We start from the raw sequence: 6,975 nt of genomic DNA on the forward strand, positions 1-6,975 counted from the left end.
TGATCTATATGGAAAAAACTATAGCCTCTGGTCCTAGCTTCTTTTGCTAATGCGTGCGCCCGATCATTCATACTCTGAGGAATATGAGACAGACTCAGATCCTCGAAATCCTCATGTGATCTCTAAAACATCTCGATCTTTGTCGTGAATGTTGGCCAATCCACCGGGTTTGTAGTCATGTCCACTACAAATAACTTTTAACAAATAACTTGACCAAGACATGAGCTTTAGATGGGATGAACATCAGGTATATACAAACATTTTACATACTATTAATTATTTGTGTTCTTTTAATATTACAAAATATAAATATATATTTAATAATTGATAAGTTAGTAACTATTATATATATAATTAAATTAGTGCAAACGCATAAATCAAAAAAATTATTATTATTTATTTACAATTATTTTATGATAAATAAATCCAAACAATCACATTTATCTATTTTATATGATATATAATTAAATTTAAATGATATTAACATAGACATATAATATATTTTAGTATGACTATGTATTAAATAAGGCTTCATACCCATATGGTTTTATTATCATTTGTATCCTTTTATAGAAAAACTAAACGATTGTTAACAAATTTTTCAATATGAAACTTTTAATATTCTTACTAATTTATAATCGTTTTGAAAACTCAGTGCAAAATTTTGAAATTAAACTATTAAGTTCTCAATACTTGCTCAATGCAAATTTCAAAATTTAAATATTTATCTATTTTAGATGATATATATAGTTTAATTTAAATGATAGTAAAATAAGTATATGTTTTAATCTGAATATACATTAAATGAGATTTGTTACTCATATGACTTTATGAACCTATTTGTAAGTGTTATAAAAAAATCATTGATCACAAAATTTTCAATGTGAGACTATTAATAGTTTTATTAATTTATTGTATTTAAAAAAATCAAAATATAAAGTATACTAAAAATCTATTTTTATTATATGATTAATATGTTTTAATTTAACAAAAATGATAGAGTACACACAAATTGTTATCAAATCTTGATAATACTCGATCTCTCTATCATATTTTGTTTCTATCAATTATTCAAACTTGCTGAAATATTAATTAGCCTAAACATTTGGTTTTTGTCCCCTAACTTTTAAATAGGATGATTAAGAAAACAAATCATGTGTGATTGAATTGTTAAAAAATAGTAAACTAGGATATATGTTTTTTCTTCTAAGAACTAGGATATGTTTTTTGTCATCTTTGCTGTGAAAATGTGCTACAGTAGTGGCAATTGATTACTGTACTTAGGTGAACGCAAAATAAATACCCGAGATAGGCAGACAATATTTTTATCGTGCGTTACTTGATAGGCAAACAATACACTTCAAAGCCATTTTTCAAAAAAAAAAAAAAAAACAATACACTTCATCTTAACGGCAAATCCAAATATTCAACTTGTGCCAAATCATATCTTGGACTGAACCCCGTCACTTGTGAAGCATTTCTTGATAATATTGATGAGAGAGAGAGAGCACGAATAGAATGAATCACACACTCTTCTTTACGTCCACAAAGATCACTTTACTATTAAAAAAACTAATCTAAACTCTCTCTGTCATTTAAAGAGTATTTAATCATAGGGGGAACTGGCTTCATCTCTTCTTACATCATCAATTCAATTCTCGAACAGGGACATATAGTACGAAGAACAGCCCAAAACCCTAGTAAGTTCACACAAACTTTTCTTGTTTTGTTCGAATACTACATATAACTTTGTTCTTTTGTAAAACAGATGAAAAAAGGTGGGTTTTCTATGGGAACTGGAAGGAGGAGCGAAAGAGAGGCTGAAGATCTTCGAAGCTGATCTGACGATTGAAGGAAAGGTTTGACGAAGCAGTAAACACGAGGGGCGGACCCAACAACTTATTTAGTATGGGGCAAATATTATAAATCATATATAGATTAGGGGCATTTACATAAACTATAGGTTATCTAATCTATTGAAACAGGAATACAAAAAAGAAATAGCCCTGAGTTTTCCTCAATAATTAATATCTCATGTCATTAACATAAAACACAACCGTTTGTAGTTATTACTAAACCATTACTAAACCAAAACATTAATGAACCAAATAAATAAAGTTTATGTTGCTAGATACAATAGATACTTTCCTACGTATCGTTGCATATTATTAAAACATTGAATGCAATTGTGATAATACATGGGTTCCTCTTAGTTTACAGAATCAAAACCATCAATAGATTCATTCCTACATACTTTTTCATAACATTACTAAACCATCGAATTACATTGGATTAATTCCTCGGTTAATCTTGGTATGCAGAATCAAAACCAATATTTTAGATATATTAGATAGATACAAAATTTATTTGATTTTGTTTCATGGTTACTATGATGATATAATATGATCGATATTAAGACCAACATGTAAACCATCTCTTATAAATATACTAAACCAGCGTAATCTAATTGACAGAATTAATTAAATTTTAAAATACTTTATTAGAAATTATCGAGGCACAAAATTATTTTCCGTTTTGAATTTACCTTCCAAAATTTTTTCCTATATCTAAGCAACCACCATAACAATTACGATTTCAATCAACTAACACAAGATTCTTATTTTCTTTCAAATCTTGCAACACGCATAATATCTAATCATTAAAAACAAATATTCTTATTATTATGATAAGTTTTTATAAAATGAAATTTTTTTGAAAAAATCCATAAGTATATTCGCTTTTTAATCCATAAAATCACAACTAACAAAATCTTTAATAAATATTTCGCATTTACCAAACCCTTTCCTATGCCAACTATATATATATCTCTTCCCCAATAACGTGAAAAGCATATCATCCTACACAGAGCATCTTAAAATACGTTTGTAAGCTGAAAACCATATCAACAGGTTACGTGAACATGCAACACATTTAAAAAGGTGAATATCATTATATTCGTATTTATAAGACCTATGAGACAATCGTATCAAACCAAGAACACGTACTTTTAACTTTGACTAACTGATTAGTGTGCATTCCCTTTGTTCTGTGATGTTAGCTTGAAATCCAGTAACCTGCCCAAAATAATAGAGATGACAAGAGCTTGAACATTTTTGTCAATAGATGTAATATACAGAATGGCAACACCCTACATTTGAATAGACCCCACGCCTCTTAGCCCAGTACTTCATACATCTTAATGTTGATGGCTTACAAAATGTATTAGTCTATTTACCAAAAAAAAAACTGGGATTCAGCTGATTTTACCTCGAAATTTTGAACGAGTTTAAGAATCTGATCAGCAACCCTACCACCATTCAGACTGCGGGCAGTTTGCTCATCAACATTACACAGCACAGAAGAGTTGGAGACATCCAAATCCTGTTAAGAACAAGGGACCTGACTCAGCAAGAATATTTTAACTTTGGCGAGAATTCATCTGAATACATGTATAAATCATGCCTGAAGGTTTAAAAAAGGCATCCCAACATCTAAGTTTTCATTAAGGCCAACAATTTCCGAAAAGAGGTTTTTTGATATCTCAGCCCTAGGCCGAAGAGTAGGACAAAATAGCTTTGCTGAAGGTTTAAAAAAGGACAAAATATGTGAACGATAACATGCAACACAAGCACGAAAACTACCAAACAAAATCCAAGATAGCATAAAATTAAACTATTACTAAAATCACCACTAAGTTTGTCCGGAAACAGAAAGAGCCTATACTGAAATCACCTGTGGTATAACAAGAAGTGAAACGCTAGCATACAGAAGATCAATCGATATACCTTGGAACTTAAATTTCATGACAGAGACATGGGCACAGGTGTTGAAATTCAGTCACTTCTTCCATGTCATAGAATATATCACACAATAAGATGAAGAAATCCTCCTGCAAGAATAAACCCGTTAGAAACTTAAACAATATGCATCATTAAGATTTGTACAAGAGCCACCTCTCGGTTGACATAAGACGGGCCAATACATAAAGTGACAATATCAGCCCCAGGTCCCATGTACCTGAAATCAAGACAAAGTCCTGGAAATTATTACGTTCAAAAGAACTTTCTGAGCGAATGAAAAATGTCGGTAGAAGGCGTGTGTCTGTTTTTTCCCCGAAAAAAATATGGGTTTCGATTGTTTAAGGTCCACTATGTAATTGTAAAATATGATGGACCAAAATTTTAATCATAACAAAATGGCCCAGTTAAATCCCTTAAATTGAGCTTGCTATATAAACTTTGCAAAAATCTGTACTTATTTTTGAATGTTTTTAGTAACTTTTTCATTATTTTTGTAATGTTACTATTTAAATAATGTATTTATTTTAAAAAAATCTCAATAAAACAATTTTAACTTTAAAATCAAATTTTAATCACAATATTTATAGTATAATTTAATAAAACACAAACAAGTATACTTAAATCTCTAATATTTTAAACTTTAATGTTTACTTTATCAAGTAAAATGAATAAAAGTACAATAAAAGAAGAACACAATCTCATAGTTTATAAATCGATGCCAAACAAATTGAACAAGACACACCAATGTCAAAATTCAATCACCTATGAATCAATAACAAGGACATAAGCAATTATTTTTATAATGTTATTACAAATAAAAATATATATAAGCATGAAGAACAAATAACCGTGCGAGCGCGCGGATCAAAGGCTAGTTAATATTATTAAAGGAAAAAATGAAAACAGTGTGTGGCACAGGCCCCAACTAACCCCTACCTGGATCCGCCCACACGGCATCTTCTATTCTTGTACGATATGATCACAACACTCAAGAGTCATTGGTTGATCCTATCATTAAAGGTGTTGGAACTATTTTTTTAACATTACTAATAATGTATTCATATGTAAAAATGAAGTTTTATTTGAAAAAAAAATGGAGGTCTAATGTGTGTGATTTGAGAAACTTGTACAAAATAGCAAATATACTCATTGGATATTTGAACTTGGATTTGGGTTTTGATTTGTTAGTTGAACTTCAAGTTCATTAACTTAAATCAAATATATGTTGATCTGTTATATTGATAAAATATAAAAAAAAATTCACTTTAAAGTATATTATTTTGTTTGAATTGGTCAGAACAATAATAATTTTATTTTTTAATTTCTTGGTTAAAATGTGAAATAAATTCACATACTAATTGAAAAGAATTAAAGTCTCCATTAGTGCACTATGGAGGTTTCGTTTTTGTGTTGAATAACGAAATTTGTGTTTCTCATTATTTTTCTATAAAAGGGCTTGTAAGCATTATAGAAAAATAGACTTTGAACAACAAATCACTTTCTCCTACTTTGAATAGTTATGTTAGTATTTTTTTTTGAGTCTGAGAGTACAACACAAAATTAGGTTCGATAGATTCTGTTTTTCGGTGATGGTAAACATAAACAATGCTGCAGTTGTATTCTGGGAATCTGAGCGCTATGAAACCGTCACACTACGGGCGTTTAAAGATTTAAGGAAAGAGATTAATCATCTCGACTCTGCAATTATTCTTTATTCTTTTATTTCGGTATTGTAATTTTGATTTATGTTCTTATTATTCTTTAAAAATATCAGTTATCTAGTAGTAAAATAAGGTTCCTGCAAAAGGTACAACTAATTAACATGATGAACTTTTATGTTCCTGCAAAAGGTACAACTAATTAACATGATGAACTTTTATGTTAAGTCCAAAAAACTCTAAGAAGGATTTTTCTTACGTGTTCTTGCTCTTCGATCCGGTACCGGTTAGATGCCACAAAAGCCTCTCCTCTCAACGAGTCGTATTGGAGCGACCCTGACTACTGCAAACACTTGTGAGAACCATTTCTCTTTCACACACTTTAATCTACTTGAGATTTTGATTAAGAAGACTCCATTGATGGAACGTGTGTGGTTGACTTGATTTGATGCATTAGTTGTGGTACGGATATGCAAAGACTCTAGGCGAGAGAGAGGCTTGGAGCTGATGAGAAAAGGTTATACATGGTGGTTGTGAACCCTTCTTTTGTGGTTGGTCCAAGTCATCCTTGCCATTGTCAAAGGTCTTGCTGGAGATCGAGTACCTTTGCAAATGTGAAAATCAACCGGTTGTATATTACAATTTTATGCTAAATTAGGTTAAATTATAAAACAGATTTGGGTCAACTGACCCACATGCTTCTTCACTGGTTCCGCAGTTTAAAGCATTTGCAAATGATCCGAGTGGTGGTTTTCAACTGGACATGAAGGTGGTGGAAGTGGTGTTGTAGTCAAGTTAAAAGCAAGACAAATCTTAGTTTAATACAGCCGTTCTATAATCAAGCAAAGTGGCTTGAAAACAATAAAACACTTGTGTGTATGAATGAGAATGTGAACACTTACTAAAGTTATATAGTGTATTTCTTTTTTGTGCACAATATAGATACTATTCAAGAGTTAAAAAGAAAGCTTATCACAAGATCCTTCCACTTCCTCACCTCACCTCATGGCATCAGGCATGTGCGTTTCAGGCTCACCTTCTAATATAAGTATATCACGTGGCTGATACATAAACACGCACGGACAGAAACGATGTATACAACCGCATGTGCAGCCACAAGGTAGTGGAAGAGAGTGAGATGTCACGGACTGATTTCTTCACAGCAATCAGGACGTGCGGCCTTAGCAACTTTCATCCTTGTGGTTTGCTAAGTCAGCCTTTCGGACAAATCGATCAGCACTTAGAGAGAGAGTATGGACGTTTTTAGAGAGAGGTCAGAGCTTATGGAAGTGTTTTCTTATTGAAACTTGGTGAATGAATTTTACAATGAGGCTTTACCCCCTTATATACAAAATCACATCCTCAACGGACGGCTCAGATTAAACCGATCTAACGGCTCAGATTGTTTCCATCCTATGAAGTAACTTCACCATGGAGTACTTCCACCTTAAGCTACTTTCTTCCAAAGTATTCTACATACTTCTTATATTATTTTATGCTTAGATATTTTACAAAGA

The 6,975-nt window shown here is 31.3% G+C and overlaps 1 pseudogene; it reads left to right on the plus strand.

Annotated features, from left to right (window-relative positions):
• Positions 1-1,247: 1,247 nt before the first annotated feature.
• On the plus strand, positions 1,248-6,248 carry LOC106323582 (annotated as a pseudogene).
• The last annotated feature ends 727 nt before the right edge of the window (positions 6,249-6,975 follow it).

The sequence above is a fragment of the Brassica oleracea genome, chromosome C2 (assembly GCF_000695525.1).
Source record: "Brassica oleracea var. oleracea cultivar TO1000 chromosome C2, BOL, whole genome shotgun sequence".
NCBI classification, from domain to species: domain Eukaryota; kingdom Viridiplantae; phylum Streptophyta; class Magnoliopsida; order Brassicales; family Brassicaceae; genus Brassica; species Brassica oleracea.